The following is a 27,500-nucleotide window of genomic DNA, read 5'->3' as shown; positions in this document are numbered from 1 at the left end:
AGGTATAATCTGAAGTGCTGTAGATCATACATAACTGTATCCGTGTCAGTAGGCTGCTGTGACGGGGGGAGTGATGGTTCAGAGTGCGTATGTGTGCGCCTCCCTAAACTGTACTACTCGGTTTATACTGTCTTTTTGGGAGAGCACATTGGCATATTTAAATGCTGCATTGGTGAGTACAGAGCCTTGGAAATAAATATAAATATAATATATATATATATATATATATATATATATATATATATATATATATATATATATATATATATATATATATAATCTTTTTATATTCACTCGGCCCGTCCAAGCAGAGGGCCTTTTTTAGGGAGCTGCAACGTATAAATAAAGAGAATAATTGGTAGAGGGAATTATGTTAATTGAACATCAAAACATTAAAATTGACTAAAGCGCAGTACTAGTTATTAGATATATATATACAGTTGTGCTCATAAGTTTACATACCCTAGCACAGGCCTGGCCAACCTGTGGCTCTCCAGCTGCTGTGAAACCACAAATCCCAGCATGCCCTGCCACAGTTTTGTTATTAGGGAATGCTAAAACTGTGGCAGGGCATGCTAGGACATGTAGTTCCACAACAGCTGGAGAGCCACAGGTTGGCCAGGCCTGCCCTAGCAGAATTTGTGATTTTCTGGCCATTTGTCAGAGAATATGAATGACAACTCACAAACTTTTCTTTCACTTATGGTTAATGGTTGGGTGAAGCCATTTATTGTCAAACAACTGTGTTTACATTTTTTAAATCATAATGACAATAGAAACTACCCAAATGACCCTGATCAAAAGTTTACATACCCCAGTTCTTAATACCGTGCATTGCCCCCTTTAACATCAATGACAGCTTGAATTCTTTTGTGGTAGTTGTGGATGAGGCTCTTTATTTTCTCAGATGGTAAAGCTGCCCATTCTTCTTGGCAAAAAGCCTCCAGTTCCTGTAAATTATTGGGCTGTCTTGCATGAACTGCATGTTTGAGATCTCCCCAGAGTGGCTCAATGATATTGAGGTCAGGAGACTGAGATGGCCACTCCAAAACCTTCACTTTATTCTGCTGTAGCCAATGACAGGTCGACTTGGCCTTGTGTTTTGGATCATTGTCATGTTGGAACGTCCAAGTACGTCCCATGCGCAGCTTCCGGGCTGATGAGTGCAAATTTTCCTCCAGTATTTTCTGATAACATGCTGCCTTCATCTTGCCATCATTTTTGACCAAGTTTCCAGTGCCTGTGTAGCTGACACATCACCAAAACATCAGCGATCCACCTCCGTGTTTCACAGTAGGAATGGTGTACCTTTCATCATAGGCCTTGTTGACTCCTCTCCAAATGTAACGTTTATGGTTGTGGCCAAAAAGTAAAATTTTGATCTCATCACTCCAAATGACTTTGTTCCAGAAGTTTTGAGGCTTGTCTCTGTGCTGTTTGGAGTATTGTAAGTGGGATGCTTTGTGGCATTTGCGTAGTAATGGTTTCCTTCTGGCGACTCGACCGTGCAGCCCATTTTTCTTCAGTAAAAGTCCTGTATTTCAGCTCAAGTTATTTGTGGATTTTTCTTTGCATCCCGAACAATTTTCCTGGCAGTTGTGGCTGAAATTTTTGTTGGTCTACCTGACCGTGATTTGGTTTCCACAGAATCCCTCATTTTCCACTTCTTAATTAGAGTTTGAACACTGCTAATTGGCATTCTCAATTGCTTGGATATCTTTTTATATCCCTTTCCTGTTTTATACAGTTCAATTACCTTTTCCCGCAGATCCTTTGACAATTCTTTTGCTTTCCCCATGACTCAGAATCCAGACACGTTGGTGCAGCACTGGATGAAAGATGCAAGGGTCTTTCAGGAGTCCAGAAACTCACTGACCTTTTATACACACACACACACACACACACACACACACACACACACACACACACACACACACATTACAAGCAAACAGATCACAGGTGAGGATGGTTACCTTTAGTAGCCATTCAAACTCGTTTGTGTCAACTTGTGTGCATGTTATCAGGCCAAAATCTCCAGGGTATGTAAACTTTTGATCAAGGTCATTTGGGTAGTTTCTGTTGTCATTATGATTTAAAAAGAGTAAACACAGTTGTTTGACAATAAATGGCATCACCCAACCACTAACCACGAGTGAAAGAAAAGTTTGTGAGTTATCATTCATATTCTCTTACAAATGGGCAGAAAATCACAAACTCTGCTAGGGTATGTAAACTTATGAGCACAACTGTGTGTATGTATATATGTATGTGTGTGTGTGTGTATATATATATATATATATATATATATATATAATATAATCATTCATAAGGGATATTGTGGACAGATTAGTACGATGGTATAGACGGGTCCAAAGGAGCCAGTGCACTTTAAATTTCTTCAACTGGGTGTGCTGGCTCCTCCCCTCTATGCCTCCCCTCTATGTCTCCTCCTCCAAACAGCATACCGAAAAAGAAATAAAACTTCTTTCGGTATGCTGTTTGGGAAACAGCATACCTGCACCGTGGGAGTTGGGGGGGGGGGGGGGGGTGCAGTCACTGAAGAGCCGCTTCCTCGGGGGCTGTTTGTTCAGTGGGGCATGGCGCCTTGGCTGTCGCAGCCGCAGCATGCCGCACACCCCTAACGCTGCCTGAAGGTGATCATCGGTGGGGAGTACCAACCGGCGGCCCCGCTAGGGGGGTCCCCCGGTTTTACTGTGCGGCTGAAAGCGCGGGTGTGGCGTACGGGTCCCTCCTGGAGCCCCTTCGTGAGACTGGCTAAATATAGTAAACCAAGCATTTATGTGAGGTTGTACATATTGGGAGACATGGCCAGTATAAATATGCAGAAGTAGCTCTGGTGCCATGGTGGGGGGCGGAGCTACACGAGAGCGGGCTCAGCTGCATTTTGGCGCCTTCCTCTGCATAGCAACAGCAGCAGCCTCCACAGCTCCTCCAAACAGTCCCTGGATCGCTGGTACCGGATGTAGAGGGGGATAGTGCACAATAACATCCCTCTGAGGGATTTTATCATATTACAGTCTCACTGTGTTTACACATAAAAATGCTGACAGCCTCACTTGGGCTGTGCAGCGCTGGGTGCGTTCGGGTCCTCTCTCCTGTGTCTCCTCTCACATGCAGTTGGGCAGGCTGGCAATATATCAATATCAGGCTGTGTTGTATGTGTATTGTACCTGTTTTTCTGATTCACAATGGTAAAAGTCATGCAGTGTGTATGTAATGCTAGATTCTCTCCTAGTTTATCTGGCTCAATATCATGTGAGCAGTGTAGTCAGCCATCTCAGAATGCTGATTTCAATGTGGGGGAGAGTCCAGAGCCCTCCTGCTAAACATTCCCCCTGTCTACTACAGGTGCTCAAAAACGTGCTCTACCTGCACTCCTATCAGATGCTGCTGATGATATACAGGATGATGTGAACCCCATAAGTTTGGATTCCACCCCTACCCAGGGTATTGAACCCCTCATATTGGCTATTAGGGATGTGTTAAAGCTCCCCCTGGAGGATGCTACTACTCAGCAGTCATTTTTCCTCCCACAGAACAAACTGACAGTCACATTTCCTGATTCCAAGGAATTGGATGACTTATTTAAAATAGCCTGGAAGACTCCAGATAAGAAATATCAGGTATCAAAACAGTTTTTGCATACATTCTCCTTTGCCCCTGAAGGCAGGAAATTCTGGGAGGAGTCTCCAGCAGTAGACGTCTCAGTCTCTCGCCTTTCTAAAAAGGCGATACTCCCTGCTCCAGCCTCTTTTACGGTAAAGGACCCGGCAGATAGGAAACTTGAGACCACTCTGAAATCTGTTTACATTGCTGCAGGTGTTACTCAAAGGCCGGTCATTGCAGGTTGCTGGATGACACATGCAATTCATTCCTGGGCTAATTTCGGGTGATATGACCTTAGTTAATACTGTTACTTTCCTGAATCACGTTCAGGACATGGCAAGAGTCCCCTGTGACTCTCTTAAAGAGATTGGCAATATTAATGCTAGGACCACGGCTATCGCTGTGTCTGCACGCAGAACCATATGGTTGCGTCAGTGGATTGCTAATGCTAACTCCAAACGTAATGTGGAATTTCATCCCTTCACAGGTGACTGGCTCTTTGGAGGTGAATTGGACGCATGGATTTCCAAAGCTACTGCTGGAAAATCCATGTTTCTCCCTTCAAGAGCTTCGCCTTCCTTCCTTCCTTCCTTCCTTCCTTCCTTCCTTCCTTCCTTCCTTCCTTCCTTCCTTCCTTCCTTCCTTCCTTCCTTCCTTCCTTCCTTCCTTCCTCCCTCCCTCCCTCCCTCCCTCCCTCGGAGATATGTCTCTTGGTGTGAGGAACGCACAATGGGTACGGTTAGGCACTAGAGGAGGTAGCCCTAGCCGCCACCCCAGGCGGGTTAGGGGAGGGGTAAAATAATTACTGCGTCTCCTGTTGGCATTCTAATTGTCACGATGCCGGCATCTCGACCACTGGTTTATTCTATCACACCCTTTTATACTGCCATAGTTTAGTTGACTGACAAAATATGGGGCTATAGTTTTAAAGTACCAATAAACAAAACTTTTTTTTTTTTTAACCATTCTTTAGAAAAATCTTTCCACTGGCCCTGCACATTCAGTTGGAAGTTCCAGGCATTCCCCCACATAGGGCATTCTCTACCTTCAGCTGTACAGGCATGTAATCACTTGCGGCAGACTGTGAATTGACAGCCTCTTTTCTAGCTCTTCCAGACTACACACTGGAGGAGGGGAGTGCAACTGTACTATTGCAAACCTCCTCTATTTGTACATGTGCCACTTCAGTAAGGGGTAGATGCAGTTCAGAACAAGAACTTGTTGGAGCCTTGCACAAACAGACTGCAGCATGTTACAGGTAAGAGCCACTGTATAACATGGCAAAAAAAAAAAAAAAAAGGCGCAATGCTTAATATTTCATAATATAGATAAATATGAAAGGCTTCAGAGGGCGCTCATGGCTAATTGAATCGACTCCGAAGACTGTTCATAAACTAATACGATCTCTGCAATTTATGATTAGAGCTGATGGCTCATTCACAACTGTTTGTTGCTTAATACGCTTTTCATCTGTTTAGGAATGCCTGAAAAGAATATTAGAAATATGATGAAATGTTTCTTATGGGGCATCCTAAAATGTTGATGGCACACATAAATTTAAACCTGCAGTACAACCTATTTCTCGTTTTAAGATATGCTACCAATATAATAGATGGTATCCCGATGATATGTCGACAGTGTATTTATTGGTTGAAGTCCAATATGTCACATTACCGACGGCTACATCCCACTCCCTCTCTAAATCCCAACAGTTGGCACGCCGACTAGCAGGGACTATTCCCTCTCATGGGTGTCTACAGCACATATAGATTGGTAATAGAACCTGTGGCAAACGCAGCTCACCACTGAGCCCGCAAGGGCCTTGTTGCGCTCGTCCCCGCAGGCATTCCACCGCTAGGATCCCACAGTTTGTATGCTGACCGCTGGTATCCCCAGAGGCAACCACACATACCCAACCCATGTTGTCTATTATACCACACCCATTGATTGGTGAAAGCAAAATGCACAAATTACATGAAACTTTAGAAATTAATTGCTAAATCATGTCTTATGAGTGTTTATCCACTTTCTTAGCCCATATCCAAATGAGGCCTGAATGTCTGCATTAGAAACACCATAGAAAAGATATGTTGTGACTGCTTCGCTAAAAAATAATAAACTTAGCTCGAAACATGTTAGGTTTGACTATGTTAAAAGTATATACACTTTGTGCACCTAATTATACTTTCTTGATGAGGCCTTAAGGGGGGAGTGCAGTCTGTTTACTGGCTGTCAGGAGACAGACACCGGAAGTGTTCAATTAGCTGCAATAACCCATTTTTGGTGCTAAAAACTGTGATTTTACTGCAAATCGTGAAAGACTCCTTTTCAATTAGCTGCAATAATTTGTCTATTAATTTTATTGTAAATTTCACTCTGAGCAGGTGCAAAGATGGGGAAAATCTCTATTTTAAGGTAAAAATGTCCGGATTTGGTTCACAACCCCCTGGGACACCCCCCACCTTCCCTAATGACTAAGTAGGCACTTTGACGTTTTTAATTATTTTTTAGCTGGCCAGTAATGTCATGTAATTTTCTGCTGCGGGGTATACTGGGCTCCACAAGGATTAACATCGGGGTGTAGAGTAGGATCTTGATCCGAGGCACCAACAGACTCATAGCTTTTGACTGTTCCCAAGATGCACATCGCCGCCTCCTCTATAACCCCGCCTCCGTGCACAGGAGATCAGTTTGTAAGCTGGTGCCATGCAGTAAGCAGGCACTTAACAGGAGGGCTGCTTTAGGCAGCCTTTTCATTGCTTTAATTGAAAGAGAGAACTGAAGATTCCTCTATCAGACTACAAGGGCTGCAGCAGGCAACGTCTCATAGACTCTCCTGCTTGCAGCTCCGTCACCCCCAGCGGCGCTGTATACTTCCGCGCCCTGGTTGCCGGGTCACTGCAGCGGAGGCGCCGGTTCCTTCAAATCATCAGTCACACACACACCAACGTCCTCCCGGATTGTGGGGTCGCAGGTACGGGGGAAGTAAGAGACTTCTGTGCCCGCACTTTACCGCGATCCAGCGTGGCCGTAGGAGGTGCGCCGCGCGCACACGCTGGCGTGGACACTGATTCCTGCGCAGCTCCACTGGCCACCAGGGACACATAATGGGCACAGGTCTGGGGAGCTTTTACTATACATATGCCCCACTTTTTACTGCCCGCAGCGCCCGGTGGGGATGCCAGCAGGGGGAGCAGGTCGGACCTGTGGCCCCTCCCCCCAGCCCCAGGGCACCATTTCTACAAATGTTCCCGCCCTGGAGCTGCTTTCCTCTCTTACACTCCCGGCCAACAGCCATCACTGATAGAGCTGTGCTGTTCCGGGGACTGCTGGGGCAAATCCTCCTCTGTGGAACCGCCTGACTGCCAGTGCTGGGCTTCCTACAGGACACTTAAGTATTCTACCTGTCACTGGGACAGTGTTAGTTAAGAAAGGGTGCATACATTCAGGGTTGTGTGGTACAAATACCCTGTGATATACATCCAGTAGTTACTGTGATTTGTTATATCTATTGTTAACACATATAGCCATACTGAGTATTACTTTGTATTGCTAGTCCAGTGCAGTTTTATGGTGCATAATGTCTGCATGGTACGCTTGTGACTATATATGTGTGTGTGCATGTAGCTGCTGCGTGGTTGCCTTATTACAGGGTATTTCACTCAGTGGGCAACTCCTATATTGCTATACCTGAGGGGGCTAAGTGTGTCAGGTTTCTTTCTGTATAATATAGGATTGTATCACAAGATATACTTGCTGGGTATTTTTACTTGTGATTCATAGTCACCCCATATATCTCTTGAACTCCCGGTTGGTGCTGTTGTAGTCGCACTTCACCGAGTGTTCTTGCTAGGTATATTGCTGCTATACCTTGTACCTGGTTGCCATATATTGTGCACATTCTTATGTCTGCTACACGTGGCAACGATACTGGGGCTTCTCCCACATTGAGTGATAGTGAGGCCGCAGACTTGATGGAGGAAAATATGGCAGCTGAGAGTTCAGGTTCAGGGAGTTCCTTACCCCCCAGTGGTTCGGTAGCACCTGGGGCATCACAGGACCCACCTTGGGCTACATTTTCCATGCTGTTAAACACGCTTGTAACTAAATTGCTGCCCCCTGTGAGACCACCTGTGCCACTGCAACAGTTTATGGTCCCTGCTATTAATCCGCTATGGGCAGATCAAATCTCCACTCCGTTACAGCATTTGAACCGGTCGCTGACTAAATCTAAGTGTCACTCTCGCCCGCCTAAGACTAAGTCGTCTTCTAAACGGGCCATTACCTCCTCCCAATCCACTGCTATCCCAGACACTACCTCTGACGAGGATGGTGCTTATACTGATCCCACAGACACTGACACAGATGTTTCTGATGGGGAAGGGAAGTCATTGGTGGATGTCCCAGATTTGATTGAAGCAATTGGGCTCATTCTTCAGGTGTCTGATGATCCTGAGGCTGTCTCTAAGAAACCGGATAGGTGTAAACGTAAGAAGGTGGTTAAACAAGTTTTACCTCATTCTGAACACCTGGTTGACATACGCTAGGAATCTTGGGAAAATCCGGGGACAAAATTCACACCGAATAAGAGACTGTTGGCTCGCTATCCTCTCTCTGCAGAGAAATGTAAGAATTGGGAAACCCCTCCGTCCGTAGATTCTCATGTGGCGCGTATGGTTGTTTGCTCTGCTCTGCCAGTAACTACCGTCACCTCTCTAAAGGAACCGACGGATAGATGTGTGTAGGGTTGTTTAAAAGCGATTTATACCCTAATGGGGGCTGTGCATAGGCCAACCATTGCAGCAACTTGGGCTGCTGAAGCTGTTGAGGCGTGGGCTCAGGAGCTTGAGGCGGAACTGCCTTCCAACGCATTTGAGCATGCTCGACAATGTCTCTCGAATATTACCACGGCTTCTCTGTACCTTAAGGAGGCGGCCTCCGATGCCGGGGTCCTCGCGACCAAGGCTGCTACTACGTCCGTCTTGGCCAGACGTATCCTTTGGTTGAGATCCTGGTCGGTGGATATGGATTCCAAGAAAACCCTGGAGGTGCTTCCTTTCACGGGAGAGATTCTCTTTGGAGAAGACCTCAATAAGATTGTGTCTGATCTGGCTACTGCTAAAACAGCTTGTCTACATATTACGGCTCCTTCCGCGCAGAAGGCTAAAAGTACTTTCCCTCGGCCCTTTCGTCCTCCAGGAAAAGCAAAAGGTCAGGCGTACCGAAAGCAAACTCGTGCTTCCAGACCTTCCATGCCCAGACCGAAGCATGCCTGGGCCGCCCGTCAGCCAGCTTCCAAAACTGACAAGCATGCCGCATGACGGGGCGGGCCTCCCTCTGGGGGATCCCATCTGTGAAGGGGCAGATGTATTTCAGAGCCTTGCTCTGAATTTATATATGATCATAATGTATGTAGTGCTTTTCACCAAAAGGGCGCACTACAATGGTTTTAGTCCCTGTATAGAAAATAAGATCTTCAGATGCAAGATGTTCACAGAATTATCAGTTGCAATTATTGTTCATTCTCCACATGAAAGTACCTGGCAAAGCGCCAGTCTTGGGTGCACTATATAAATTGCAAAGGGCGGGATACGCAATTTGTATCTTCCAGAAGTGTTTCACATCTCCAAAGTTTGAATAGTGATTAGACACTGACCGCAAATAGACCGAAATTTTATTGACATCAGTACTTTGCAGTAATCACTGCATGTGGTGTACCTATAGACACCCTTCTTGGCAAACTTTCTACAAGTTTCTGGACAACAGCGTTTGTCATTCAGCCTTAAGTACAAATAACCAACTGCTGCACTGAAGAAAGTCGAGTCAGTCTAGAATGCACCCGTCGTTCCAATTCATCCCAGAGGTTCTAAATGGAGTTGAGATTTGGACCTAAGCTGGTCAGTTCATCCGGGTTACAGAATATTCTGTATACCAGTTCAGCGTCGCCCTGGAAACATGACATCATGCAGCCTACGATGATCCCCTTTTCAACCTTGGTTAGCTCCTACTGGCAAGCTATTTTGTTGATTGATTTAATCAATGTCCCTCTCACAATTTTCTGTCAGATTTATGAATGACAGCCGGATCAGTGTGCTGTTCACACACTGTGCAATAATCTCATTTACCAGCCAAAAATTGGATGATTGGTTTGATTATTGCACAGTGTGTATCTAGCATAAGAGCAGAGCCGTAACTAGAGTTTTTGGTGCCCTGTGCCACAAGTACATTGGTTTGCCCCCCAAAAAAACACAAAGAAACACACACACACACACACACACACACACACACACACACACACACACACTTTAAATTAGAGATGAGCGGGTTCGGTTTCTCGGAAACCGAACCCCCCCCCCCCCCCCGAACTTAACCCTTTTTACACGGGTCCGAGGCAGGTTCGAACCTTCCCGCCTTGCTCGGCTAACCCGAGCGCGCCCGAACGTCATCATCCCGCTGTCGGATTCTCGTGAGATTTGGATTCTATATAAGCAGCCGCGCGTCGCCGCCATTTTCACTCGTGCATTGGAGATGATAGGGAGAGGACGTGGCTGGCGTCCTCTCCGTTTATTGTTGAACTTGATTGCTTTATTGCTAAATTGTGGTGAGGACTGGGGAGCAGCTGTTAGGAGGAGTACAGTGCAGAGTTTTGCTGATAAGTGACCACCAGTTTTTTTATCCGTTCTCTGCCTGAAAAAAACGCTCCATACCATATCTGTGCTCAGTGTGCTGCATAATATATCTGTGCTCACACTGCTTAATTGTGGGGACTGGGGAGCAGCTGTATTATATAGCAGGAGTACAGTGCAGAGTTTTGCTGACAGTGACCACCAGTATACGTTGTCTGCCTGAAAAACACTCCATATCTGTGCTCAGTGTGCTGCTTTATTGTGGTGACTGGGGACCACCAGTATAATTAATATTATATAGGAGGAGTACAGTGCAGAGTTTTGCTGACACAGTGACCACCAGTATACTATATATAGCAGTACGGTAGGCCACTGCTGTACCTACCTCTGTGTCGTCATTCATTAAGTATACTATCCATCTACATTCTATACCTGTGGTGCATTTTAGTTTTGCAGTTTGCTGACACAGTGACCACCAGTATACTATATATAGCAGTACGGTAGGCCACTGCTGTACCTACCTCTGTGTCGTCATTCATTAAGTATACTATCCATCTACATTCTATACCTGTGGTGCATTTTAGTTTTGCAGTTTGCTGACACAGTGACCACCAGTATACTATATATAGCAGTACGGTAGGCCACTGCTGTATCTACCTCTGTGTCGTCATTCATTAAGTATACTATCCATCTACATTCTATACCTGTGGTGCATTTTAGTTTTGCAGTTTGCTGACACAGTGACCACCATTATACTATATTTCTCTGACGTCCTAGTGGATGCTGGGTACTCCGTAAGGACCATGGGGAATAGATGGGCTCCGAAGGAGACTGGGCACTCTTTAAAGAAAGATTAGGTACTACATCTGGTGTGCACTGGCTCCTCCCTCTATGCCCCTCCTCCGGACCTCAGTTAGAATCTGTGCCCGGCCCGAGCTGGTTGCACACTAGGGGCTCTCCTGAGCTTCTAGTAAAGAAAGTATTTGTTAGGTTTTTTATTTTCAGTGAGATCTGCTGGCAACAGACTCACTGCTACGAGGGACTAAGGGGAGGGAAGCGAACCTACCTGCTTGCAGCTAGCTTGGGCTTCTAAGGCTACTGGACACCATTAGCTCCAGAGGGATCGAACACAGGATCCGGTCCCAGAGCCGCGCCGCCGTCCCCCTTGCAGAGCCAGAAGCAAGAAGAACATCCTGAAAATCGGCGGCTGAAGACTCTGCTGTGCGCCATTGCTCCCTATGCACACCACATACTCCGGTCACTGATGGGTGCAGGGCGCTGTGGGGGGGTGGGGGGGGGCGCGCCCTGGATTGCAATTAGAGTACCTTACATTGGCAAACAGCACATAATATAGTCTAAAAAACTATATATGTGCAAAAATCCCCCGCCATGATATAAATATAAGAGCGGGAGAAGTCCGCCGAGAAGGGGGCGGGGCTATCTCCCTCAGCACACTGGCGCCATTTCCTCTTCACAGCTCCGCTGGAAGACAGCTCCCCAGGCTCTCCCCTGCAGTTTCCAGGCTCAAAGGGTAAAAAAGAGAGGGGGGGCACTAAATCTAGGTGCAAACTGTATATGTAAAGCAGCTATAGGGAAAAATCACTTTGTGTTAGTGTAAATCCCTGATTATATAGCGCTGTGGTGTGTGTTGGCATACTCTCTCTCTGTCTCCCCAAAGGACTTTGTGGGGTCCTGTCCTCAGTCAGAGCATTCCCTGTGTGTGTGCGGTGTGTCGGTACGGCTGTGTCGACATGTTTGATGAGGAGGCTTATGTAGAGGCGGAGCAGGTGCCGATAAGTGTGATGTCACCCCCTGCGGGGTCGACACCAGAGTGGGTGGATATGTGGAAGGTTTTACCCGACAGTGTCAACTCCTTGCATAAAAGGTTCGATGACATAACAGCTGTGGGACAGCCGGCTTCTCAGCCAGTGCCTGCCCAGGCGTCTCAAAGGCCATCTGGGGCCCACTACCTCAGATGGCAGACACAGATGTCGACACGGAGTTTGACTCCAGTGTCGACGAGGATGAGACAAATGTACAATCCACAAGGGCCATCCGATGTATGATTACGGCAATGAAAAATGTGTTGCACATTTCTGACATTAACCCGGTTACCACAAAAAAGGGTATTATGTTTGGGGAGAAAAAGCAGCCAGTGTCTATTCCCCCATCTGATGAGTTAAATGAATTGTGTGAAGAAGCGTGGTGTTCCCCAGATAAGAAACTAGTGATTTCTAAGCAGTTACTAATGGCGTACCCTTTCCCGCCAACGGATAGGTTACGCTGGGAGACATCCCCTAGGGTGGACAAGGCGCTCACACGCTTATCAAAAAAGGTGGCACTGCTGTCTCAGGATACGGCCACCTTAAAGGAGCCTGCAGATAGAAAGCAGGAGGCTATCCTGAAGTCTGTGTATACACACTCAGGTACTATACTGAGACCTGCTATTGCTTCTGCATGGATGTGTAGTGCTGCAGCAGCATGGTCTGATTCCCTGTCAGATAACATTGATTCCCTTGACAGAGATACTATTTGCTAACTATAGAGCATGTTAAAGATGTAGTCTTATATATGAGAGATGCACAGAGGGACATTTGCCGGCTGGCATCTAGAATTAATGCAATGTCCATTTCTGCCAGGAGAGTATTATGGACTCGGCAGTGGACAGGTGATGCTGATTCTAAAAGGCACATGGAAGTTTTGCCTTATAAGGGTGAGGAACTGTTTGGGGACGGTCTCTCGGACCTCGTGTCCACAGCAACAGCTGGGAAGTCGACTTTTTTACCTCAGGTTCCCTCACAGCCTAAGAAAGCACCGTATTATGAAGTACAGTCCTTTCGGCCTCAGAAAGGCAAGCGGGTCAGAGGCGCGTCCTTTCTGCCCAGAGGCAGGGGTAGAGGGAAAAAGCTGCACCAGACAGCCAGTTCCCAGGAACAAATATCCTCCCCTGCTTCCACTAAGTCCACCGCATGACGCTGGGGCTCCACAGGTGGAGCCAGGTGCGGTGGGGGCCCATCTCCGGAACTTCAGCGACCAGTGGGTTCGCTCACGGGTGGATCTCTGGGTTCTACAGGCATCTCAGGGATACAAGCTTGAGTTCGAGATGTCTCCCCCTCGCCGTTACCTCAAATCAGCCTTGCCTGCTACTCCCAAGGAAAGGGAGGTAGTACTGGCAGCAATTCACAAGCTGTACCTCCAGCAGGTGATAATCAAAGTTCCTCTCCTTCCACAGGGACGAGGTTACTATTCCACAATGTTTGTGATACCGAAACCAGACTGTTCGGTGAGACCCATTCTAAATTTGAACTCCTTGAACACTTATGTAAGGAAGTTCAAGTTCAAAATAGAATCGCTCAGGGCAGTTATTGCAAGCCTGGAAGAGGGGGATTTTATGGTGTCACTGGACATCATGGAGGCTTACCTAAATGTCCCCATTTACCCACCTCACCAGGAGTACCTCAAGGTTGTGGTACAGAACTGCCATTACCAATTCCAGACGTTGCCGTTTGGTCTGTCCACGGCACCGAGGGTGTGTACCAAGGTAATGGCCGAAATGATGATACTCTTTCGAAAGAAGGGAGTTATAATTATCCCGTACTTGGACGATCTCCTTATAAAGGCGAGGTCCAAGGAGCAGTTGTTGATCGGAGTAGCACTATCTCAGGAAGTGCTACAACAGCACGGCTGGATTCTGAATATCCAAAGGTCGCAGCTGATTCCTACGACGCGTCTGCTGATATTGGGCATGTTTCTGGACACAGAACAGAAGAAGGTGTTTCTCCCCGAGGAGAAGGCCAATGAGTTGTCGTCTCTGGTCAGAGACCTCCTGAAACCAGAACAGGTGTCGGTGCATCAGTGCACGCGAGTCCTGGGAAAGATGGTAGCTTCGTACGAAGCAATTCCATTGGGCAGGTTCCACGCAAGGAACTTTCAGTGGGACCTATTAGACAAGTGAGGATCGCATCTTCAGATGCATCGGCTGATCACCCTGTCCCCGAGGGCCAGGGTGTCTCTGCTGTGGTGGCTGCAGAGTGCTCATCTTCTCGAAGGCCGCAGATTCGGCATTCAGGACTGGGTCCTGGTGACCACGGATGCAAGCCTCCGAGGTTGGGGAGCAGTCACTCAGGGAAGAAACTTCCAAGGACAATGGTCGAGTCAGGAGACTTACCTACACATAAATATTCTGGACCTAAGGGCCATTTACAATGCCCTAAGTCAAGCAGAACCCCTGCTTCAAAACCAGCCGGTGCTGATTCAGTCAGACAACATCACGGCTGTCGCCCATGTAAACCGACAAGGCGGCACAAGAAGCAGGATGGCGTTGGCAGAAGCCACAAGGATTCTCCGATGGGCGGAGAATCACGTGCTAACACTGTCAACAGTGTTCATTCCGGGTGTGGAAAACTAGGAAGCAGACTTCCTCAGCAGGCACGACCTCCACCTGGGAGAGTGGGGACTTCATCCAGAAGTCTTCACGCAGATTGTAGACCGTTGGGAACGGCCACAGGTGGACATGATGGCGTCCCGCCTCAACAAAAAGCTAAAAAAGTATTGCGCCAGGTCAAGAGACCCTCAGGCGATAGCTGTGGACGCACTAGTGACACCGTGGATGTACCAGTCGGTTTATGTGTTCCCTCCTCTTCCTCTCATACCCAAGGTACGGAGGATAGTAAGTAAGAAAGGAGTAAGAACTATACTCGTAGTTCGGATTGGCCAAGAAGAACTTGGCACCCAGAACTGCAAGAAATGATCTCGGAGGACCCATGGCCTCTGTCTCTCAGACAGGACCTGTTACTGCAGGGGCCCTGTCTGTTCCAAGACTTAACGCGGCTACGTTTGAAGGCTTGGCGGTTGAACGCCGGATCCTAACGGAAAAGGGCGTTCCAGATGAAGTGATTCCTACGCTGTTAAAGGCTAGGAAAGACGCTGCCTGAAGTTCAGACGTTGTTAAGGGAGTGCTGCATATTCAGCCCCTTTTTGTGCCTCCAGTGGCACCTTGGGATCTCAACGTAGTGTTGGATTTCCTAAAATCACATTGTTTTGAGCCACTTCAGACCGTGGAGTTGAAGTTTCTCACGTGGAAAGTGGTCATGCTTTTGGCCTTGGCTTCGGCTAGGCGTGTGTCAGATTTGGCGGCTTTGTCATGTAAAGGCCCGTATCTGATCTTCCATATGGATAGGGCAGAATTGAGGACTCGTACCCAATTTCTCCCTAAGGTGGTATCAGCGTTTCATTTGAACCAACCTATTGTGGTGTCTATGGCTACTCGGGACTTGGAGGATTCCAAGTTGCTGGACGTAGTCCGGGCCCTGAAAATCTATGTTCCAGGACGGCTAGAGTCAGAAAAACTGACTCGCTGTTTATCCTGCAAGCACCCAACAAGCTGGGTGCTCCTGCTTCTAAAGCAGACTATTGCTCGCTGGATCTGTAGCACGATTCAACTTGCACATTCTGCGGCTGGACTGCCGCATCCTAAATCGGTAAAAGCCCATTCCACTACTTGGGCGGCTGCCCGAGGGGTCTCTGCTTTACAACTTTGCCGAGCTGCTACCTTGTCGGGGTCAAACACGTTTGCAAAATTCTACAAGTTTGATACCCTGGCTGAGGAGGACCTTGAGTTTGCTCATTCGGTGCTGCAGAGTCATCCGCACTCTCCCGCCCGTTTGGGAGCTTTGGTATAATCCCCATGGTCCTTACGGAGTACCCAGCATCCACTAGGACGTCAGAGAAAATAAGAATTTACTCACCGGTAATTCTATTTCTCGTAGTCCGTAGTGGATGCTGGGAGCCCGTACCAAGTGCGGACTTCTGCAATACTTGTATATAGTTATTGCTTAACTATAGGGTTATTGTTCTGAGCCATCTGTTGAATGAGGCTCAGCTATTGTTCATACTGTTAACTGGGTAAGTTTATCACAAGTTATACGGTGTGATTGGTGTGGCTGGTATGAGTCTTACCCTGGATTCCAAATCCTTTCCTAGTAATGTCAGCTCTTCCGGGCACAGTTTCCCTAACTGAGGTATGGAGAAGGGGCATAGAGGGAGGAGCCAGTGCACACCAGATGTAGTACCTAATCTTTCTTTAAAGAGTGCCCAGTCTCCTGCGGAGCCCGTCTATCCCCATGGTCCTTACGGAGTACCCAGCATCCACTACGGACTACGAGAAATAGAATTACCGGTGAGTAAATTCTTATTATAGCAGTATGGTAGGCCCCTGCTGTACCTACCTCTGTGTCGTCATTCATTAAGTATACTATCCATCTACATTCTATATCTGTGGTGCATTTTAGTTTTGCAGTTTGCTGACACAGTGACCACCAGTATACTATATATAGCAGTACGGTAGGCCACTGCTGTACCTACCTCTGTGTCGTCATCCATTAAGTATACTATCCATCTACATTCTATACCTGTGGTGCATTTTAGTTTTGCAGTTTGCTGACACAGTGACCACCAGTATACTATATATAGCAGTACGGTAGGCCACTGCTGTACCTACCTCTGTGTCGTCAAGTATACTATCCATCCATACCTGTGGTGCATTTCAGTTGTGCGCAGTAAATATAGTAGTAGGCCATTGCTATTGATACTGGCATATAATTCCACACATTAAAAAATGGAGAACAAAAATGTGGAGGTTAAAATAAGGAAAGATCAAGATCCACTTCCACCTCGTGCTGAAGCTGCTGCTACTAGTCATGGCCGAGACGATGAAATGCCATCAACGTCGTCTGCCAAGGCCGATGCCCAATGTCATAGTAGAGAGCATGTAAAATCCAAAAAACAAAATTTCAGTAAAATGACCCAAAAATCAAAATTAAAATCGTCTGAGGAGAAGCGTAAACTTGCCAATATGCCATTTACGACACGGAGTGGCAAGGAACGGCTGAGGCCCTGGCCTATGTTCATGGCTAGTGGTTCAGCTTCACATGAGGATGGAAGCACTCATCCTCTCGCTAGAAAAATGAAAAGACTTAAGCTGGCAAAAGCACAGCAAAGAACTGTGCGTTCTTCTAAATCACAAATCCCCAAGGAGAGTCCAATTGTGTCGGTTGCGATGCCTGACCTTCCCAACACTGGACGGGAAGAGCTTGCGCCTTCCACCATTTGCACGCCCCCTGCAAGTGCTGGAAGGAACACCCGCAGTCCAGTTCCTGATAGTCAAATTGAAGATGTCACTGTTGAAGTACACCAGGATGAGGATATGGGTGTTGCTGGCGCTGGGGAGGAAATTGACAAGGAGGATTCTGATGGTGAGGTGGTTTGTTTAAGTCAGGCACCCGGGGAGACACCTGTTGTCCGTGGGACGAATATGGCCATTGACATGCCTGGTCAAAATACAAAAAAAATCACCTCTTCGGTGTGGAATTATTTCAACACAAATGCGGATAACAGGTGTCAAGCCTTGTGTTGCCTGTGTCAAGCTGTAATAAGTAGGGGTAAGGACGTTAACCACCTCGGAACATCCTCCCTTATACGTCACCTGCAGCGCATTCATCATAAGTCAGTGACAAGTTCAAAAACTTTGGGTGACAGCGGAAGCAGTCCACTGACCACTAAATCCCTTCCTCTTGTAACCAAGCTCCTGCAAACCACACCACCAGCTCCCTCCGTGTCAATTTCCTCCTTACCCAGGAAAGCCAATAGTCCTGCAGGCCATGTCACTGTCAAGTCTGACGAGTCCTCTCCTGCCTGGGATTCCTCTGATGCATCCTTGAGTATAACGCCTACTGCTGCTGGCGCTGCTGTTGTTGCTGCTGGGAGTCGATCGTCATCCCAGAGGGGAAGTCGGAAGACCACTTGTACTACTTCCAGTAAGCAATTGACTGTCCAACAGTCCTTTGCGAGGAAGATGAAATATCACAGCAGTCATCCTGCTGCAAAGCGGATAACTCAGGCCTTGGCAGCCTGGGCGGTGAGAAACGTGGTTCCGGTATCCATCGTTAATTCAGAGGCAACTATAGACTTGATTGAGGTACTGTGTCCCCGGTACCAAATACCATCTAGGTTCCATTTCTCTAGGCAGGCGATACCGAAAATGTACACAGACCTCAGAAAAAGACTCACCAGTGTCCTAAAAAATGCAGTTGTACCCAATGTCCACTTAACCACGGACATGTGGACAAGTGGAGCAGGGCAGACTCAGGACTATATGACTGTGACAGCCCACTGGGTAGATGTATTGCCTCCCGCAGCAAGAACAGCAGCGGCGGCACCAGTAGCAGCATCTCGCAAACGCCAACTCGTTGCTAGGCAGGCTACGCTTTGTATCACCGCTTTCCATAAGAGGCACACAGCTGAAAAACCTCTTACGGGAACTGAGGAAGATCATCGCAGAATGGCTTACCCCAATTGGACTCTCCTGGGGATTTGTGACATCGGACAACGCCAGCAATATTGTGCGTGCATTACAACTGGGCAACTTCCAGCACGTCCCATGTTTTGCACATACATTGAATTTGGTGGTGCAGAATTATTTAAAAAACGACAGGGGCGTGCAAGAGATGCTGTCGGTGGCCCGAAGAATTGCGGGCCACTTTCGGCATTCAGGCACCGCGTACAGAAGACTGGAGCACCACTAAACATTCCTGAACCTGCCCTGCCATCATCTGAAGCAAGAGGTGGTAACGAGGTGGAATTCAACCCTCTATATGCTTCAGAGGATGGAGGAGCAGCAAAAGGCCATTCAAGCCTATACATCTGCCCACGATATAGGCAAAGGAGGGGGAATGCACCTGACTCAAGCGCAGTGGAGAATGATTTCAACGTTGTGCAAGGTTCTGCAACCCTTTGAACTTGCCACACGTGAAGTCAGTTCAGACACTGCCAGCCTGAGTCAGGTCATTCCCCTCATCAGGCTTTTGCAGAAGAAGCTGGAGACATTGAAGGAGGAGCTAAAACAGAGCGATTCCGCTAGGCATGTGGGACTTGTGGATGGAGCCCTTAATTCGCTTAACCAGGATTCACGGGTGGTCAATCTGTTGAAATCAGAGCACTACATTTTGGCCACCGTGCTCGATCCTAGATTTAAAACCTACGTTGTATCTCTCTTTCCGGCAGAGGTTCAAAGACCTGCTGGTGAGACAATTGTCAAGTCAAGTGGAACGTGACCCGTCAACATCTCCTCCTTCACATTCTCCCGCAACTGGGGGTGCGAGGAAAAGGCTAAGAATTCCGAGCCCACCCGCTGGCGGTGATGCAGGGCAGTCTGGAGCGAGTGCTGACATCTGGTCCGGACTGAAGGACCTGCCAACGATTAGTGACATGTCGTCTACTGTCACTGCATATGATTCTCTCACCATTGAAAGAATGGTGGAGGATTATATGAGTGACCGCATCAAAGTAGGCACGTCAGACAGTCCGTACGTATACTGGCAGGAAAAAGAGGCAATTTGGAGGCCCTTGCACAAACTGGCTTTATTTTACCTAAGTTGCCCTCCCTCCAGTGTGTACTCCGAAACAGAGTGTTTAGTGCAGCCGCTCACCTTGTCAGCAATCTGCGTACGAGGTTACTTCCAGAAAATGTGGAGAAGATGATGTTCATCAAAATGAATTATAATCAATTCCTCCGTGGAGACATTCACCAGCAGCAATTGCCTCTAGAAAGTACATGGGGACCTGAGATGGTGGATTCCAGTGGGGACGAATTAATAATCTGTGAGGAGGGGGATGTACACAGTGAAAGGGGTGAGGAATCCGAGGATGATGATGAGGTGGACATCTTGCCACTGTAGAGCCAGTTTGTGCAAGGAGGGATTGATTGCTTCTTTTTTGGTGGGGGCCCAAACCAACCAGTCATTTCAGTCACAGTCGTGTGGCAGACCCTGTCTCTGAAATGATGGGTTCGTTAAAGTGTGCATGTCCTGTTTATACAACATAAGGGTGGGTGGGAGGGCCCAAGGACTATTCCATCTTGCACCTCTTTTTTTCTTTCATTTTTCTTTGCATCATGTGCTGTTTGGGGACAATTTTTTTGAAGTGCCATCCTGCCTGACACTGCAGTGCCACTCCTAGATGGGCCAGGTGTTTGTGTTGGCCACTTGTGTCGCTTAGCTTAGCCATCCAGCGACCTTGGTGCGCCTCTTTTTTTCTTTGCATCATGTGCTGTTTGTGGACAATTTTTTGGAAGTGCCATCCTGCCTGTCACTGCAGTGCCACTCCTAGATGGGCCAGGTGTTTGTGTCGGCCACTTGTGTCGCTTAGCTTAGTCACACAGCGACCTTGGTGCGCCTCTATTTTTCTTTGCATCATGTGCTGTTTGGGGACAATTTTTTTGGAAGTGCCATCCTGCCTGACACTGCAGTGCCACTCCTAGATGGGCCAGGTCTTTGTGTCGGCCACTTGTGTTGCTTAGCCATCCAGCGACCTCGGTGCAAATTGTAGGACTAAAAATAATATTGTGAGGTGTTCAGAATAGACTGGAAATGAGTGGAAATTATGGTAATTGAGGTTAATAATACTATGGGATCAAAATGACCCCCAAATTCTATGATTTAAGCTGTTTTTTAGGTTTTTTTGAAAAAAACACCCGAATCCAAAACACACCCGAATCCGACAAAAAAATTTCGGTGAGGTTTTGCCAAAACACGGCTGCGGAATCGAATCCAAAACCAAAACCCGAAAAATGTCCGGTGCACATCACTACTTTAAATAAGGACAGCTTGTACCGAAAAAAGAGCATGGTATCATGGCGAAGGGGCGTAGCCACACAATAGTACCCCCAATTCAATTACGCCGCACAGTGCTGACCCTTAAGCCACATACACACTAGCTGAGAAAATGAACAATCTCGCTCAGAAGGGCTGATTTGAGTGAGATCTTTCACAAACTCGTCCAGTATGTACACTCACTGTACTCCCGCCATCGCTTCCTTCCCCTCCGGTATCAGCAAGTGTGTATGCACTTGACGATGCTGGGTCTCCGCCGCCTCCAATATCTGCGTCGGCAGGGATTGGCTAGTGTATATGGGGCTTTACTCGCCTTACACTGCATAGTAGTGTCCCTTATTCACATTACACCGCATAGTAGTACACCTTATACACGTTACCCTAAACATTAGTGTTCCTTATTTAGGTTGCATCACACAGTAGTACACCTTATACATGTTGCGCCACACAGTAGTTCCCTTGTACACATTATGCTGCACAGTACTGCTCCTTACACAATATGCTACACAGTAGTAGTGCCCCTTGCACATTGTCACACAGTAGTAGTGCCCCTTACACAGTACGCTCACAGTATAACCTTACCTGGCCGCTATAATACATCTCCACTGTACTTGGGGAAAAAAGTAGACATGTGACAACATAGAATCAATATTCTGTGTTAGCTGGTCATTCATTATTTTGTCCCTTCATCCCCATGCAGCTTGTCGGTTAGCCTATCTTTCTTTATTATTTATTTATTTTATTTTTATAGTTTTTGCTGAATGTATGCAAGTATTGGAATTCTCTCCTTTTTTACAGCCAACATGAGAGAGGGTGGTAAGAGAAGAAACTGTAATATTATTAACTTTCTCTTCCTCCTTTGTCATATATTGCCCTGCCTGTTAGGGATTTCTATTGGCTGAATGTCTCGCTTTGTGGCAGTTTTCAACTTCCATCATTGTGCTGCTTTTAACTACTGGTGGTTGCTGATTTTGTACTTCTGGAGTGACTGTTCTTTGGGCAATAGAATTGAGGTATTTTGTCAGTGTGTACTTTCTTTGCAGTAAGCTGTAGCAGTGCTATTTTTAACTTCAGAATATGGATGTGATTCATTGCATCAGTCAAGCATTAAGGTTTTATATTGTTAAAATTAGGTGAAATATGAGGTCTCTGTTACATAAATTTCAGATTTTGATAATCATATCGATAATGGAGGTGCTATCTTCGAACGTTTAATCATAGATCAATAAATGTTACGGTCTTTTGTCAAGATATTCTAAAAATGGATTAAATATGGTTTATAATAGATTCATTTGAAATGTTCAATAGAACTACGCTAATGAAATAAAGACAAACACATAAAAGGGATGTAGTCAATTTTTAAATGTGGACAGGTGAAATGTCAACATTGCTACTTTAGGGTTAGACTGCGGGCGGTTAGGCACTAGAGAGAAGGCTGAGAATAGGGCAGAAATACCGGAGTGACAGAGGTTCGGAGGTCAGACCGGGACATGGCGATTACATAACTTCCGGGACACGGAAGACGCCGTTGCAAGCAGCCTGGAGCAGGTAAGTTACAGCTGGTCCACCAGGGACGATCTGTTGATATTCTAACATGTTGACCTTTCATCTATATCGACCTTATGACAATGTTGACATGAATTGTTGATAGATCATATCATATCACACTCTAATAATTTACTATAAAATATAGAAAAAAATAGTGAGATTAAGATGAAAACGTAATTAAAAAGAAGTTAACCACTGGGTGTACCTTAATCAGTATTACATTTTATTTGTCATAATGAGCAACAGTGAACAAGTTAAGTCTGTGCATCTCCTCATATGATGATGGTAAGTGTATATATAATACTATACTATATAAATATTAAATTATTCAGGTGGTAGTGCAGTATTATCCACAAAATATATTTAGTTCCCTTCAGGATATGTAATAGCTGTAATTAAAAACTACAAAATTCTTCATCTGTTAACTTTTTTTTAAGTTACATGTTATTAGCTCAGGTCTGTACAACACTTTAACATCCTTGTAATGTATTATTCAGTTACAGTATATCAAATATACAGCCTACAGTAAAATGATTATGTAGGCTTATTGATTTTTTTATTTTCTGTATTCTCTCTGTTGGTCAAAAAAATCAAAAACAAAAAAGGTATTCTGATCCTGGGAAACCTTTGCTTCAGTGTATTGGGCAGATCATTATAGATACTGACTAGTATGAGGTTGAAACTGCGCTCTTGTTTGACTGCACCCTATCTTATACTGTTTTACATGTTATTTTATCCATAAACTGTAAGGGAATGATTTAAATGCATGAGCTTAAGAGTAACCCCCCCTTTTTTTTTTTTTTTTTTAATACCAATTTTTGTTGGGTAGTAATTTAGTTTATCAGATTTAATAGAGAGCGGTCTTCAGGAATTTTCCCTGATGTTGTACAGTATTTGTTCTTCTACTTGGTGCAGTACCTTTGATGTCTTTTATAACGGTATCCGTTCTTTTGGTCGACAGTAAAAAGGGCGATCACTGTTGGTCAACATGCATTAGGTTGACATGATTTTTCCAGTTTGTTTTTTTTAGAACTTTTTCATACTTTACCATCCAAGTAGACTACGATTTGGGAATGCAACTTTGCCCGAAGCAGGGTGAGTGAAGCGGTACACTTATTTGGGGTCCATGTGCTAAAAGTAAAAATTGACACCCCCCAAATAAAACCATGTCAACATTTTCATGTGGCGACCATTTTCATGTTTATCTTTTGCTTGTGTCATCCATTTTCTCAGGTCGACCTTGTGCATGTCGGCCTTTTTACTGTGAACCTAATTACCTTTTATATAATTTTTCTTACAGATAGAATTTTAAAAATTAGGATTTTGGTTACCTACCGGTAAATCCTTTTCTCGTAGTCCGTAGAGGATGCTGGGGTCCACATTTGAGAGTGTGGGCTGGCTCCTCCCTCTATGCACCTCCTACCAGACTCAGTCTAGAAACTGTGCCCGAGGAGACGGACATCTTCGAGAGAAGGATTGTACACATACAAGGCACATAAAGCTAATTAGCTTGAAACCTCAGCAACAGCTGAAACATTACTTACCAAGTAACAATGCAGTACTCAACTAAAACAAAGAGGATGCTGGGGTCCACATTAGTACCATGGGGATGTACCAAAGCTCCCAGAACGGGAGGGAGATTGCGGAGGCTCCTGCAGAACTGATTGACTGAACTTCAGATAATCAGAGTCCAAAGTATCGAACTTGTAGAACTTTGCAAACATGTTCGACCCAGACCAAGTTGCAGCTCGGCAAATTTGTAACGCCGAGACACCCCAGGCAGCCGCCCAGGAAGACCCCACCTTACGAGTAGAGTGGGCCTCAACAGACGTAGGACACGGCAATCCTGCCGTAGAATACGCATGCTGGATAGTGAACCCGATCCAGCGAGAGATATTCTGCTTAGTAGCAGGACACGCACATTTTTCTTGGTATCATACAGGACAAACAGAGTCCGATTATCTGTGACAAGCAGTCCTCTTCACATAGATTTTCAAAGCCTTAATAACACCCAAGGACTTTGATGAAATTGAGGAGTCAGTAGCAACTGACGCCACAATAGGTAGGTGGATATGAAATGCCGACACAACCCATAGCAGAAAAACTGTTGACGTGTCCGGAGCACAGCTCTGTCTTCACGGAAGATTAAGTAAGGGCTCTTAAAGGACGAAACCTCCAACTCCGACACACGTCTAGCAGAATCTAAGGCCAAGAACGTGACAGCCTTCCTTGTAAGAAATATGACCTCAACCTTCTGTAGAGGTTTAAACAGCCCGATTGGAGGAACTGCAACGCCACGTTAAGGTCCCAAGGCGCAGCAGACGGTACAAAGGGAGGTTGGATGTGCAGAACTCCCTTCAAAAAGGTCTGAACCTCATGGAGGGCAGCCAATTGTTTAGAAGGAAATAGATAGGGCCGAAATCTGGACCTGTACAGATCCCCAAACTCAGGCCCAAAACCACTCCTGCTTGCAAGAAGAGGAGAAACCGTCCCAGTTGATTTCTAAATACGATGGTAATGTTTAGATGTTACTCCTTTCCTAGACTGTATCAGGGTAGGAATTTCCGAGTTCGGAAGCCCTTCCGAGTTAGTATAAGGCGTTCAACCTCCATGCCATCAAACGTAGCCGCGGTAAGTCTTGATAGGTGAACAGCCCCTGCTGCAGCAGGTCCTCCCGAAGAGGAAGAGGCCTTGTCTCTTCTTGCAATAGAGTCAGAAGTTCCGCGTACCAAGCCCATCTTGGTCAGTTTGGAGCAATGAGGAACATTTGAACTTTCGTTCTCCTTATGAGCTTTTAGAACCCTTGGAAGGAGTGGAAGTGTAGGATACACCGACTGGAACACCCACGGAGACACACGGGCGCCCTTGTGGGTCCCTAGACCTGGAACAATAGCGTCGAAGCTTCTTGTTGAGACGAGAGGCCATCATGCCCGTTTTGGGAAAACCCAAAGGTCTGTTATTTCCCTGAACATTTCCAGATGGAAACCCCACTCCCCTGGATGGAGAACTTGTCTGCTGAGGAAGTCTGCTTCCCAGTTGACTCCCAGAAGGAAGATTTCTGACAGCGCCAATGCGTGTTTTACTGCCCCAAGGATGATTCTTGTCACCTCTGACATTGCAGTTCTGCTCTTCATTCCGCCCCGTCGGTTTATGTAAGACACTGTCATTACATTGTCCGAGTACACTTGACTGGCCTCGATTTCTTATAAGATGGGCCACCAAAGAAGACCGTTGTATACGGCTCATAGTTCCAGAATGCTGAGCGGTAGTTCGGCTTCCAGACTAGACCACCTTCCCAGGAAGGTTTCCCCTGAGGTGACTGTACCTCAGCCTCGGAGGCTTGCATCTGTGGTCAGAAGGATCCAGTGCTGGATCCCGAACCTGTGGCCCTCCAGAAGGTGAGGTATTTGGTGCCACCAGAGGAGCAAAATCCTGGCCCTTGGCAACAGACGTGTTCTCTGTAGATGAGATCCGGACCACATGTCCAGGAAATCCAGGTGGAAGGCCTGAGTATGAAGCCTGCCATACTGGAGTGCCTCGTGAGAGGCCACCATCTTTCCCAGGAGGTGAAAGCATTGATGAACCTGGGCTGGCTGCAAGACATCCTGGACCATTGTTTGTATCACCAACGTAGAAGATATACCCTCTGCATGTCCACGTCGGGTCAGTCCCCGAAAGGACAACCTCCTGGTTGGTTCCAAATGTGATTTTTGAAAGAACCAGAATCCCACCGCGGTCTCTCAGTAGGCGGGTCGCGGGAACAAAGGTCTGCAACATTTCCACCTTGGACGACACCCTTGACAGTAGATCGTCCAGATGCGGAATCATGTTCACCCCCTGCTTGCGGGGGAGAACCAGCACCTCTGCCATCACCTTGGTGTTGTGGCGCGAGGCCAAATGGCATAGCCTGGAATAGGCAAAGACTGTCCCATAGTGTGAATCGGAGATAAGCCTGATGTGGCGGCCACATTGGAATGAGGAGGTACGCATCCTTGATATCAAGGTATACCAGGAATTCCCTCTCATCCAGAGCTGATATCACCGTCCGTAGAGACACCTGTTTGAACAGGAACTCCCTCAGGAAGGGGTTCAGTGATTTCAGGTTCAAATGGGTCAGACCGAACCATCCGGTTGCGGTACCACGAAAAGGTTTGAATAGTAACTCTCGTTATACAAAGAAGGTGGAAAAGGCACAAGTACCTGTGATTCCACCAACTTCTGGACTGTCTCTTGCAGGACAGTCCTGCCTCCCAGCAGAGCTGGCCAGCCTGGTTTTAAAAAATCGGTGAGGAGGGAAATGAAATTCCAGCCTGTACCCCTGGGACATTGCACTCAGGGATCCAGGTCGGACGACACCCAGATATGACTGAAACGTCTGAGCTGCGCTCCCACTGGCCCCACCACCGGGGCGTGCAGTCCACCGTCATGCGGAGGACCTCGGTGCACCTGAAACAGGCACCTGGTCCTGGGAACCTGCAGTAGCCGGTTTCTTGGACCTGGGCCTACCTCCCCGAAAGGAGGCGTTGGAAGGCCAGGATTCTCTGGCTTGGCAGCCTCACAGGGCCGTGATGCAGTTGAAGAAAAAAAAAGGTTTCTTCGGAGCAGGCGGAGCTGAGGAAAGATAAGGGGACTTACCCGCTGCAGGCGTGGAGAACCACATATCTAGCGCTTCCCCAAACAGAGCCTGACCTGTGTAGGGTAGGGTCTCCACACTTCTCCTGGATTCCGCGCCGGCAGACCACTGACGTAGCCACAGTCCACGACGAGCTGAGACAGACATGGAAGATATTCCTGCAGCCATGGAACCCAGGTCTTTCCTGGATTCACAAGAGAAAATCCCGCACCTGGAATTTACCCTATGTACGAATTGCAAGAGAAAATCCCGCACCTGGAATTTACCCTATGTACGAATTGCAAGAGAAAATCCCGCACCTGGAATTTACCCTATGTACGAATTGCAAGAGAAAATCCCGCACCTGGAATTTAACTATCAATAGATTTAAATATTGGGAATTGTATATCTAGTTCTTAA

The 27,500-nt window shown here is 46.7% G+C and overlaps 1 protein-coding gene across 6 annotated transcripts in view; it reads left to right on the top strand.

The window, feature by feature from the left end:
* TCF3 (transcription factor 3) overlaps nt 1-27,500 on the top strand; it is a 399,616-nt gene that overhangs the window by 108,848 nt on the left and 263,268 nt on the right. The window lies entirely within an intron of this gene.

Source organism: Pseudophryne corroboree, chromosome 1 (assembly GCF_028390025.1).
Source record: "Pseudophryne corroboree isolate aPseCor3 chromosome 1, aPseCor3.hap2, whole genome shotgun sequence".
NCBI lineage: Eukaryota > Metazoa > Chordata > Amphibia > Anura > Myobatrachidae > Pseudophryne > Pseudophryne corroboree.
This window is presented reverse-complemented; position numbering and strand designations above follow the sequence as displayed.